The sequence below is a fragment of the Triticum aestivum genome, chromosome 4B (assembly GCF_018294505.1).
Source record: "Triticum aestivum cultivar Chinese Spring chromosome 4B, IWGSC CS RefSeq v2.1, whole genome shotgun sequence".
NCBI lineage: Eukaryota > Viridiplantae > Streptophyta > Magnoliopsida > Poales > Poaceae > Triticum > Triticum aestivum.
The window spans coordinates 535,588,588-535,602,138 of NC_057804.1; the positions used below are offsets into that span (position 1 = coordinate 535,588,588).

Below are 13,551 nucleotides of genomic sequence, written 5' to 3' on the forward strand. Positions count from 1 at the left end.
GGTTGAGAGAGCATTACAGGCAGCAAGCAGAATTAATTTTTGTCTTGTTTTGGGTTGCACCTGAGGCAAATGAATCATACAAAATACTAATAGAAAATCATACTTTCTTCTCACAAAACCAAACCTCTAAACCTTCCTACAATAATTCTTTGAACTTGCACACGTAGCTGAATTGAACTTTTCAACATTGGATCCCCTAATGTCATAGCGGTTCCCTCTTATAAATTTTTGCTAATTGATATGTACTGAGGAACTGATGTAGGTCCTTTTATTGAACTTCTACTTGCTATTCTGAGGTCCGAACTGATGCATGTCCTTCTGTTGAACTTGTACTTGCTATTCCAAGGTCTTTTAATAAAAACTTACAAAAGAAAATAGAGATGCGGTGGTGTGGCAGCACCGTGCAGCATGACATCTCGCCGGAGAAGCAACACTGCAGCTTGTGAGCACCTGCTGGATGCAGCAGGCCACGCCCCGATCCCTGGTCGCCGTTGTGGTTGGTGGCCATGGCGGCTCATATGGGGCGTTGGTCGCGGAGACGCGTGCGGAGCGTGGACGCGGTGGCTTGTGGAACGGCATGTCGTGGCAATCTCATATATGTGTTTGTGTAAGTACTTGTTTTAGGCCATCCTGAAAATTGTGTAGATAAAAAGAAATTGGTAAGAAATACACCATATGTTGTAAGCTGTTGATTACAACTTTACAAGTATACGGGGCTGAAACATGGTGAAAACATCTGTTCCATATCTTTATCGATAATATGGTGCAGTACTAAATTGTCATCATAAGGAACTAGCATGTCTCATTTCCCACTTGAAATTATGTATGAGAGGTACTGATTGATGAATAGAATCAATACGTGATGACTTCCTTGTTTAGTTCAGAAGTCATATTCAGAACGTGGAATTTCCCATAATTTTTGTGCAAGAGTTATTGAAACTCGTGTTCCAGCCAGGCCAAAGGAGGATTTAAATGTCCCGCAAAAAAATAAGGATTTAAACAGCAGGTCACTGCCCAAATAATGAATGGAACAACTACACCATATTCATTCCTCTGTAGCAACTGCTGTATGATATCAATCAGAACAAGGGAGAGAAAATCAACACGTACTCTTCTACTTTGATAGGGATGGGGCTATACCAAAGAACTTTCAGTAAAATGTAGATACTTGTAATTGTTAATTTTTCTGAAAGAAATGGGTATTAGCACCATAAACCTGCTGTATTTCTAAAAATGATTAATCTTCAACTAACCGCTCAATGACAAGTGAACTTACAGGGGTATGCACTATCTGATTTAGACGTTTGCCAACTTCACCATCATTTTTATTGAGAATTGTCAACAAGATCGACTGTCATCTCCGCTCCATACGGGTATACTCCTGGGCAACATGTGGAACCTATCAGCCTCGTGAGCAACATGTGTAACCTATCGAGGTTATCCTGATCCTGCACCATTACCAGCAAAAAGCATCAATAAATAGATGAACTCTTCAAGAGAAGCAACATACACATCTGTACTAACCATCCCAGATATACCACTGCTATTTATTTGTACAAGGAGAGTAGCAAGAGTTGTACTTTTGGTGTAAGCATACATGAGCAGGGCTTGCGGGGAGGCCGCGTGAGAAACTGGTTGAGGATGACCACACTAATGTTTGTGCTGCTACTGTTGTGGCAAAAGGGGCAACGACCTGTGTTGGTTGCAGGAGCTGGACTGACCACCTAGGCATCACATCAAAGTAATTAGCAAGATTAACCACTACTTTTTACAAGAATTAGCTAGCAATTAAAAGGGTGAGAAATAATAGTTCTAGTAATTATAATTTCCAAACACTAGTAGCAACCACTGTTTTTGGTTCAATTTCTTATGAATAAAAACACTCCTGGGTGGACACACGAAATCATGATAAAAATAGTGGCAGCAAGAAGCAATCAGAAGTGAATATGCAGTATTGCTATAATGGAATATTAGTCAGAATCAAAGTTCAGATAACTATGGCACACACATCATACAATATTTTTGAACTTACATAATCCTAAAACAGGAACTTCATTTTTTCAAAAAATTAGCAATTCTGAATGCACTAGCTTTGTAATTGAATTTTTTAGGCAATAGTAATTGAACTTCAAGCAAATTTCTTTATAAAACATTTTGTTTTTTCCATTTGCACAATAATTATGTCCTTGTCAGTACGACTCATCAGAATTGTAGAACGACATCGTTGTCAGTACGACTCATCAGTACTAGTGCTCTTTTTTCCAAAAAAAATGTGTTAGAATAGAAGCATTTTTTATATGGATGTTACTTTTAATATTAAGAATATTACTGATCAGTACTAGTATTTTGTGTAAGTCGTACTGATCGGTACTGCTACTTGTCATACTGCTGAGCACTAGTACTGATCTAGCTAACACGGAGAATTTTTCGTCTAGTGGACTTCTAACATTACATTAGAAAAGGCGAGCTACAAAATAAACAACTAGATTAGAATAGAAGCATTGGCTTGTATTAGAAACGATGAGCTACGAAATAGGAGTTTGTTTCAAGTCAGTTTTGCTATTTTTGAATTTGATGCATGCTGCACTATAGGACTGCTACTGGTTTGCAAGTTGGACTTGAGTACTTTTAAATTGTTTGCATAGTTTACTGCTGAAATCTTCACTACTTGAAAACTCTTGCCAGACTAGGCACCCCCAAACAATTATCAAATACATACTAGACTATTAGACCTACGGTAACGCCCTAATGCAATTACATAATCATCAAATTAATGTACGAGTTGCAAACAATTATCAAATGCCAAGCTACTGTGTGTACACTTCTTTCCCTAAAATATATAAAAAAACACAAAATCTTCTATGGAGCAGAGGGGAGTTATTTTTGTAACATGGTATAAATGCTCGCTTAAACATATGTTGCCCATCCTCAGGTAATTGCGATATGTTTTGTTTTGGGGGTTTGCATATGGATGAACTAACTAACCCATTTTTCTTGTACTGAAGCTTGTTTTCAAAAATTTGCAAACACATAAACAGTAGCAGCAATTCTCCAGCTCAGGACGACCGGGAAGTAGACGAACTGAAACACATTCAAAAGTTGAACTGGAAAAAAAATGAAGTTCCACTCAGATATCTGCACATGCACATAATGGTTGCGTCAAGTAGCAATCAACAAGTAGCATCTGCACATGCACGTAATTTTGAAAGTGAAAGAACAGAGAACAAGAGTCAAAGATGAAACAGAAACTTTTTTACTAGTTCATAAAACCATCAGCTATCAGTTCAAGATTCAAATTGGACAGAGTTCATCGAGTATCAGCTATCAGTTCAAGTAAGCTACAGAGATGGAGAAAACTTTTTTTTAGAATTGAACTAGAAAAAACAAACTGAACTCAGTGTGTCGATCTACCGGAGGCAGGGCGGCTGGGTGCGTGCTTGGCGTAGCGTGCCTCATGCGGGAGTAAGCAAGAGGAGCAGGCAACCAGCGGTGTGATTGGTGCGGCGCGCATATAGGATAGAGTTCACCAAATATAAAGTATCAGTTCACAAATCAGAGAGAGAGAGCAGGTCGGCAAGCCATACAACATACAAAAATAAAAATTGTACTACTAAAACAAATTAGTTCAAGCATTGCAAAATAAATAAGGCATTTTATCCCAAGCATCCTCCTTAAGTTCAACAAAAAAAGTGACAACAAAGGTGAGAAAGGACTGCTTACAAACGCATCCACAAAGGAGAAAATTTGAGAGCTACAAACGTAGCATGCATTTGAAAGGAAAATCATCTCATGCAACTTCCTGATGCAATAGTTGGATACTGAAATGTAGTTTTGTGCCACCAAGATCAAGACTCGCCACATGGAAGCAACTCAAATGCCCAAGTTCTTTCTTCAAGGGTAACTCCAACATCCAAGATCTCACCGATTCAAAGCAACAAAATTAGGTGTTAACACAACAGTGGGATTGCCACTTTAGTGTATGCAATAATCTTAGTACTAAAATGAAATCATGTTGTCTAGCATCCAATCCAAAACACACTATTTTTGGAGTAAAGCAGAAGCCCAAAAAGAGCAGTAGCAGATGAATCAAACTTCCTACTTCCAGCTAACTTTTCTGTTGTTGCAGACCAATATAATCATTTTCACCTTCATTATCCATTGATAGTTCTAACCATAAATAACATAGAACAAGTTTAGTACAATCACCTACAATCAACCAAGTTCATTCGCGGCAGCAACTTGGCAGGCTGCTACTTCATGCCCTCGGCAGCAAATTCTCATAGCAGAATGTAATTATACCGGAATAGCAAATAGTACTCCATCACAGTCAACACAAGCAGCAGTAACACCAGATTGTTAAATCTACAATAAAATTCCCTCCAATGTTCTACTTATATATTTATTATTTTTGAACTTATCTTGTTTTCCTTGCGAACTTCACGGATTTTTTCTATCATGAATTCTATTTATTTGTTTCTTTTTTTTCTCTGAGCTTAGAGGGTTGAACATTTTGAACTGACAGACACATTTTGCGCTAGAAGAACATAAACTCAATAACTCCTCACAAATACATTTATACCAACTTGAACTTACACAAGTGTTGTTGTCGCGCTCGTCCCTCAAGCCTCGTGGGTTGCACCTGCAGCTTCGGATCCATGCGTGCTCATCACGATGAGGGTGGGGGTGCGATGGAGGTACCTGAGGTTGTGACACGGTGGTTGGTGCGAGAACTTATCGGGCCCGTCTGCGTTGATGAAGAAGAAGGGAGGAGTAGAGGGGTGTGGAGGCGCTCAGCCGAGGTTGGGGGCGCGCTGGGGCGGGGGCCGGCGGTGGTGCGCTGGGGCAGGGACCGGTCGGCGGCGTGCTGGGAAGGGACTGGTCGGCGGCGCGCTGGGCCAAGGCCGGTCGACGGTGCGCTGGGGCAGGGATCGGACGGCGGCGTGCTGGGGCAGGGCCGGTCGACGGCGCGCTGGGGCATGGGCGGACGGCGGCGCGCTAGGAAATCGGGGGCATGATGCTGGGTTACTTCTCATTAGTAAGTGGGCTTTGTTTCTTAGGTTAGCAGGGTTTTCGTCTGATCGGGCTCTATAGGGGCGGGGTAATAGAATAATATTCTGTTATGGGTAACAGAATAGTCCAGCCCTATATATATATATATAGTAACAAAATATTATTCTATTACCCTCGCCCTATAAGGAGGGCGGCACAGAGAAGAGGGTCGGAAAAGCCCTTGTGTATAAAAAAAGCTCCCTCACCAGCGCACCGCCGCCGGCCGGCTCCCTCCCCAGCACACCGCCGCCTCGCTCCCTCCCCAGCTCGCTGCTGCTAGGCTCCCTGCCCAGCACGCCACCGCCCCCGACTCCCTCCCCAGCGCGCCACCGCCAGGATACCTCCCAGCGCATCGCCGCCCTATTCCTTCCCTAGTGTGCCGCCGTCAGGATTCTTCCCAGCGCTCCGCCTCCCGTCTTCCTCCCCAAAGCGCTGCTGCCGCCCGGATCCCTCCCTAGAAGCCACCGCGGTCTGTTCCTATCGTCGCCCCCCGAACATCGCCAAGCCCAGGCTGTGCCGCAACACCTCCATGAATGTGTGTGGTGCCCCGGCTCGATGCCTTTCGGCCTCCATCACCGTCGCTCCCCGAACTGCTGTCTGCTGCACAAGCAACACAGTGGGCCGTTCGACTTCCTGCCGCTGGCCGTCCTCCCTGCCGCGGGGCACCTCTCCCCCCTGCACCACCCGTGGCGACCTTCACCTACAAGCTTGGGGCAGAGCTCACCCTTCTCCACATCCTTTTCCTCTAATAATTGCAGCCGTTGGCGCCGTGGGTCGCCACAAATCAAGGTCACCGCCCCTTGGCTCTTGCTGCTCTCGACGCAGATATTTTATGCCAGTAAGGTGTTTGTGTTAATGTCTGAAAAGAGAAGAATTTTTTCCCCTGAATTTTGTTTTGTGTTAGGATGGCTAGTGACATTGGAGAATAAGTGGAGTACAAATCTAATTTTCTTGGAGGTTCATTGTGTCTCTGTCGAGCAGTACATTCTCTAAATTAAGTCTGATGTAATTGGTTAATGAAAACAAAACAATTGTTCAAATGTGCATTATAGAAAACAATTCATACAAAAAAAACAGTCAGTAGTCAGTTTGTTTTACAAAAAAGTTCACCACATAAAAAATGCAACAGTAGTTCAACACAATATCCAGGAGGGTGTGAGTTGGGCATGTTTACAAACGAAAGATATGTGTCGAAAAGTTCACTTCATCTGCAGAGCATTAGATTGTCAAAAAGTAGAATGGTTGAGCTAGTTCAGGTTTTTCAGTCCATCTTTTGTTTGCTATTTGGTTCATCTAATTCCGAATCATAAGTACAATTCCCTTTATGTTCTGTATCTTCATATAACACAAAACAGGCACCGGAGGATAAGGTGAGAATATATATTAATAAAATGTGTGGTGGCATTGTCCACATTTTGAATTTAAACCACTAGCTTTTTTATACACAAGGGCTTGTCCTGGGAGAGCCCCATATAGGCATGAGCACTACTGCTACGAACTTTAATCCCCCATTTTTCCGGCCTGCAGAGCATTAGAAAAAGTTCAATTTTGGAAATCCATTCATTTCTATGGTTAGTAGACTGGTGGTTCATCTTGCTAAAACTTGCGGTTTAAAGTTTCTCTTTTTGTTACAGTAGTTCAGTGTGTATTTTAAGAAGAAAAACCAACAATGGCGGCTGCACTGGAGCCGCAAGACTACTATTACTGATAGGTTTGTGAACTAATAAACATTGTTTTTATGTTCCTGTGATGTTTCATATTATTGTGAACTGATAGTTGATGCTCTTTGTGGACTGATAGCTGATACTTTTTGTTACTAGTAAAGGAATATTATTTTGTTACCCTCGATCCCTTATAGGTCGTGATCTATTTCTCTGAACTAGTACGCCGAACAGGAAAGGAAAAAAAATCCCTCACACCAAATCTGGATCAAGTCAATCGAACCCCGACCCCGAGCGCCATCATCTACCACCTTCCCTGTCCGCTGCGCCTCCGGCCACCATCCCCCGACCGCCACGCCTCCGCCCGTCTTCCCCGGCCGCCGCGCCCCCGACCATCTTCCCCCGGCTGCTGTGCCTCCGGCTACCCTCCACGGCCACCGCGCCTCCGGCCTCCTCCCTCCGCTGTGTCGTGCCTCCGTCCACCTCCCTTCGCCGCCGCTGCGCCTCCGGCCACCTTCCCCCAGTCGTCGCGCCTCCGGCCTCCTTCCCTCCACCAGCGTCGCTCCTCCGGCCACCTCCCTCCACTGCCACCCCTTGGGCCACCTCCCTCTGCCACCATTCAGCCTCCGGCCACCTCCCTCTGCCACAATTCAGCCTTCGGCCACCTCCTTCCGCCACCACCCGCCTCGAGTCACTTCCCTTGTGGATGCACTCCCCATGAAGAAGACCCGCCGTTCGCCACCTACTGCTGGCCCAGCTCCTGGATCCACTACATCAGCGCACGCATGTTCAGTTTCGGTTTGAGTTCAACTTCAGCTATCGGTCCTTTTCTTGCGTATGTTCAGTTGGACATCTGGCGGTTCTTCAGACCAACATAGTGTGCCTTTTCAATTCATCTTGCAGGTGAAAAAAGGAGCTCCCCTTTGAGTTCAAATGGGTTCAAAAAAATGGTTTGCTACATTACAGTTAGTGTTTTTTTGTGTGTTGTTTGTGTACTCGCAGTTACTTTTTGGGCATCATTCGATCTGGACCATAGTTGCTGCAGGGATCTATTTAGTACATATAATTACAAAAACATAGTTCAAATAATATTCCCCCAAAAGTTCAATATTTAGGGTTCTGCGCGTGTCCTTACATTAGCTAATCTTCATCATGTCCAGATAATGCCTAAAGTGAAGAGATTTTTTTTAATTCAACTTTTGAATGCCTTTCAGTTCATCAACTTCTCAGCTGTCCTGAGTAGCAGCATTGCTGCTACTATCAATGGGTTTGCAAGTTGCAACCATTATTGATGCATTTGTATTTCTGATCACTGATGGTTTCATGAGGATGTGCTCAAAAATTGCTACTGTAGGTTGCTCTTTGTTGCATTTGGTACCGTCAATTAAAAATCATTCTTTCTTATGTTTCTGTGTTGTCAAATAAAATCTAATGTACATGTGATGTCCAGTTTCTTTAGGTTCAGTTCAATATCTAAAATCCGTTCAGTTTAATTCTTATGCGTCGTGAAAAATACATATAACATGCTTTGTTGTCTGGGATTTGGGGGTGCCTAGTTTGGCTAAGAATGCCTTAATTACTGCTTTCTTTGCTTTGTTCAAGTGACAGAAAAAATCGGTTCGAGAATATATATGCAGGAGGTTGGGAGCAAAAAAACCTCATAATTTTTCTCGGTTCAATGATTGGAAGCAATAAAACTGTAGCTAGTGGTTTCGATGTGTCAAAAGATGAACATTTCTGCTCAAATTAAGTTTGCATCAGAGATATAGCCATTTTCTTAGTGAATTTTCTTTTAGTGAAACTTATTTGATTGCTCAAGAGAAGTGTTATTTACTAGTGAATTTTCTTTTAGTGTAGAAGTTCAATATGTATTTATATCAACAGTCCGTAATGAACAGTACAATCTATGTGCTAAAACATAACAGATCAGTTCATTGTCAGTACAGGCTCTGAAGCTGCTCAGTATAGGTTGAGGAACATTTTTGGAATCACATATATATAGCGGTTGCTTCCAAATGAATTTGTCGTTGCTAGTACATTTTTGGTAGCAGATGCTTCCAAGTGAATTGCCGTTACTACTATCTACGATGTTGCTGCCATGTTTTGTTGTTCTTTGAATTTAGTATGTAACCACTGCTCATGGTAACATCAAACAACAATTTTTATATGCCTGGCATGTTTGATCTGATTTGACTCCATGACCATAGTGCAAAACAAAAAACTACAGTATCCTTGCTAGCTTACAGCTGTAATTTTGATTGCACAGTAGTTTAATTGCATCGCCATCTCCCGGTGGGGCTCTGCTGCCGGAGCACCCTGGCCATTCACAGCCACCACTCCAGGCCATTCAACGCCACCACCCATGGCCATTCATTGCCAACAGCACCCTGGATCCCACCCCTCACCCTAGTTGTTTCAGTTATCGAGTGAGTTTTAGTCCAACTTGAGCTCCTTGAGATGATCATATAATTAACTTCAAAATTATTACATGGTCCATGTATTTTATAGCAAGTCCATGTAGTACTACATGGGAAGTACAAAAATTACTTCTAGTGAGAGTTCATTTAAATCTACAGGGTCCAGTCCCATATATCTTTTAACCAGGTTCATGGTGAAGCCCAGGGTGCTCGTCGGCGATCACAAGAAGCAGACCATCGAGAAGGAGCTGGGCGACATGGTGCAGCGGTGTGGCCAGTTCAACCACCTAGCTAATACATCATGATTTTCTCTCTTTTGCCTATGTCTCTTAGTGTGTTACCCCTTCCTCTTTTCATATAGCGTATTCTGAACATCAGATGCTTTCAAAAATGTGCCGCGCAAGTTCAAGTATAGCTGCTGCAGGAGTTCAAAAATCTGAACAGTTTAAGCTCAACCCAATTTCAAGAACTGTTTCCTTTATAAATTGTTTGAAGTTTGTGATTTTGGCTCATGGCAAGAGCTCGTTGACGATGAAGTATGTGAAGCTTCACCACCATTCACAACTCCAGTATGGTCCAGTTCGTCATGAGGATCTGGAGCTTCAACTTTTTCAGTTCATCTTTCATATGCTTTTTAGTACATCTACTTCCTCATCGTAAGTCCAATTTCCCTTTTATGTTTCCAGCTTCCCATAGAACAAACGTGTGCTTGTGGTTAAGCATGAGAAATGATCATCTGTACTGTCTCTTGGTTTAATCAATTTGTAGAGCAAAACATGTACCAAAGTCAAATTCTCAAAAAAGGCTCTTCTTTGCATCTTTCAGTGCTCACTTAGGTTGGCATCAAATTATTTGCTTCTTTCGATGCTGTAAAATTATGAATTTTGGGTATATCTTTTGGTGCGTATTTCTGTTTGTATAAAACTTATATGTTACATTTTCTTGAGGGTGCATATTTCTGTTTGTATAAAACTTATATGTTACATTTTCTTGAGAAAAATGGATGCATCATTCACAACCGTTTTTGATAACTAAGTAGAATGACTAGTACTGAGAGCAAGTATTCTACAAATGTACATAGTATGATTTTATTAATGGATAAGGACATGAAATCATATCTTACTTCAAAGTTTGAGCACACGACTATTTTGTATCTTTACTGTTTCTAATAGCAAGTTTTGCAATTGATCCGTCCATATGGAAGAAGGAAATCAGTCCAACAGGCGCATCTAAAGTGACATGTCGTGCACCGCCCACTCGTCCTCAAGCTGCTCGTCGTGTCATGTCGGCTTGCCATCAACCACAGTTGTGGCTCAACCCCCACGGTGCTTCCCCTCTATTGCTGCCCTCACCATGCTCTCATGCGTATTGGCGGCCTCGACGAGCTGACTATGGTTTTTGCTCCTGCGTGCTGCAGTACACCGCCGAGCTGGTCACCATTTATATTTTTGTTTTAAATTCATTTGTGTTCTTGTTGTCAGGTCGCTTGCAAACTTGTTATTGTTGTTAGTTCATGTGTGTTCTTATTGTTAGGTCCTGTGCAACTTTGTTATCAGTTCATGTGTATTGTGTTTCTTTTGTCGCTTCATTAGTACATATCCACCTACAGCCCGTTCAATGATGTAAGCCACACAAGTTCAGAAAGAAATGGATAAAACAATGGTGTTGGTGAAAAGAATACAGCCCATTCAATGATGTAAGCCATGCAAGTTTGAAAGGATTCACATCAGTACAAACACTAGAGGGCATGTATATTATTTGCCCTGGTGGTGAAAAGAATACATCCCATTCAATGATGTAAGCCATGCAAGTTTGAAAGGATTCACATCAGTACAAACTCTAGAGGGCATGTATATTATTTGGCCCATGGAAATTCAAAATGGTAAAAGTTCAAGATGTAAAATGAGAGAAGTCCAGACAATTGTTGATGTTGAAAAAAAAGAAACACACAAAACATTTTGTTTGTTTTAAGAAAATGTCATTGGGTTCAACGATATAAACCAGGCACGTTCGGCGATGGTGATACCACTATTTTGATCAATGAATAAAGGAGGAGATATTTGTCAAAAAGAAGTGTATGTTGCTACTCTTTTGAAAGAAAAAAAAGGAATTCTCGTAAAAACACGCTCAGTACAAAACCATACGGACATCAGTGCAAGTACTCTTTTTGGAACATTTCTGAATTACTCTATGAAAAATACATCAGTACAAACACACCCACATATCAGTACAAGTACTCTGATTTTTTGACAGGAAAACAACACGACGTGTCTCACCGTATTCGAAATTACTCATCAACGATTGCGAATTTATGTAATGTTTTATGTTTTCAAGTGCTCGAAGAAAATTTATGTAATGTTCGGTGCTTCTCTTTATGTAATGTTTTATGTTTTCAAGTGCTTGATGAAAATTTAAGTTCCTAATAGTTCATGTATTATTGCCTGAGGAGTTCATGTGTTACTGACCAGTAAAGTAAACATATTAATCACTCTCTCAAGTGTGATGAAAAAAATGGGCAGTAAATTGATGAAAAAATATCAGCGAGTTCAAAACACGCCGAGACACGCGACAGCCACCCTAGTTCGGGCGTAGTAAGTACCTCAGTACGAGTTAAAAAAGGTGATCCGTTTGGAATAAAAGAAATGGCAGAAATTCAAATTGTAAAGTTCAAGCAAAAAAAAGAAACCCCATAAAAATCCTGCTTAGTAAGTACCTCAGTACAAGTCGTAAAATGAGAGAAGTTCAGAACAACGTTGTCAAAAAAATGTTGAGTTAAAAAAAGAAACAAAACAAACACATTTTTTTGAATAAAATATCATTTAGTTCGATGATACAAACCATACAAGTACAGGGGCGACGATACAGTAAACCGTTGAAAACTTACGAGAAAAATATTACCCAAAAAACAGAGCAAAGTCTAGTTAGTGAAAACACGTTTAGTACAAACCCATGCAAGCATCAGTACAAGTATCCTTTTTCGGAACCATTCAAAATTACTCTATAAAAAATAGCTCAGTACAAACATACACATATATCAGTACGACTACTCTGTTTTTCAGACGAGAAAACAGCAGGATCCGTCATGCCGTATTCAAAATTACTCTTAAACGGTTGCAAAGTAGAGAAAACGTTCAACATGACTAAGTTTTGCACTTTCGATAGCTATCCAACGGTATATTATTTGCCATATTTTGACAAACTTTAAAAAAAAACATGTTCAAAATCAAATTTGACCGTATTCGAATTCATTTTTAAACCGTAAGGAATTAGAAAAACATTTCTATATGAAAAAGTTGCGCATTTTCCATAGCTCTCCAACACCGTATCATTTGCGTCAATCCGACAAACCGTTTGCAAAAAATTGCGAAAATATGTTTCGCCAGAGTTTCACTGTTTTTCAAATTACTTTTAACTCATATAGAATTAGAAAAAAAATACATATATGGAAGATGCGGATTTTCACCAGCTTTCCAACGCCATCTTATTTGCTCAATTCTGACAAACCATTTGATAATTGAGTCCAAAATACGATTCACGTTTTCGGTTTTGAAAAAAAACGGTTTTTTCAAAACTGCTCTTAAACCATAATGATTTTGCAAATACATTCAATATACTCGAAATATGGTTGTCAAGAGCTTTCCAACGATATATTACACGCCACGTTCCGACAAAAAAATTACAAAAAGTTTTTGAACTAAAGAAGGTGATCTGTTAAACACAACTGAAAGTATCAGTTCAACCGCTTCAAAAACATCAGTACAACTACCTGAAACCATCTGTTCAAAAAGGGTAACAGAATAATATTCTGTTACGCGTAACAGAATAGCCCAGATGTGTGTGTGTGTGTGTGTATATATATATATATATATATATATAGAGAGAGAGAGAGAGAGATTGAGTGAGCGTGGCCCACCATGAGGTCGAAAGAGTGGCGGCGGCTTGGATGGACTGACCTAGATAGACAATCTGCGTGAGAGAGTATAGAGTGTGTCGATCGAGGCCCGAACAGGGAGATATATCATTTGTGTGTGAAAGAAAACGAGGTTAAACGAGACTCAGATAAAGAGAGCGAGATTGAGCGAGTGTGGCCCGCCATGCAGAAGAAAGAGTGAGACAGTCTCGAGGGAGTGACCTAGATATACAACGTGCGTGCGTGCGCATGAGAGGTTGGGGGGCTAGATAGGCAATGCATGTATTTAGCGCGAGAGGGTGAGAGGGAGAGGGGAGAGAGAGAGAGAGCTCGGCATGGGGTGCAATGGCGGGTGTGTGAGGTAAATACATTTGGTAATAGGAGTGGAAAAAGGGGTTGTGTAGTTGAGAGACTTAGAGATCGAAACATGGAGAGAAAGAATGAACCTGTGTTGGAAACCGATAGCTTGCTAAGGTGCTTAGGAGAGGAAGATTGACCGATACAGGAAGTATGT

At 41.4% G+C, this 13,551-nt stretch overlaps 2 long non-coding RNA genes across 5 annotated transcripts; one reads left to right on the forward strand and one right to left on the reverse strand.

Annotated features, from left to right (window-relative positions):
• Nucleotides 1–289: 289 nt before the first annotated feature.
• LOC123093141 (uncharacterized) lies at nt 290–5,045 on the reverse strand. Of its 4 annotated transcripts, none has more exons than XR_006445126.1 (4): nt 4,594–5,045; nt 1,598–1,724; nt 1,277–1,448; nt 290–630 (listed from the first exon to the last, which is right to left on the reverse strand). It is a non-coding gene; the product is annotated as an uncharacterized lncRNA (long non-coding RNA). The 4 variants fall into 4 exon arrangements; XR_006445124.1 differs by having other exon boundaries at nt 4,584–5,045; XR_006445123.1 differs by lacking the exon at nt 4,594–5,045 and adding an exon at nt 2,986–4,562.
• A 192-nt stretch (nt 5,046–5,237) lies between these two features.
• On the forward strand, nt 5,238–10,863 carry LOC123093142 (uncharacterized). Its single transcript, XR_006445127.1, has 2 exons — nt 5,238–7,508; nt 7,614–10,863. It is a non-coding gene; the product is annotated as an uncharacterized lncRNA (long non-coding RNA).
• The last annotated feature ends 2,688 nt before the right edge of the window (nt 10,864–13,551 follow it).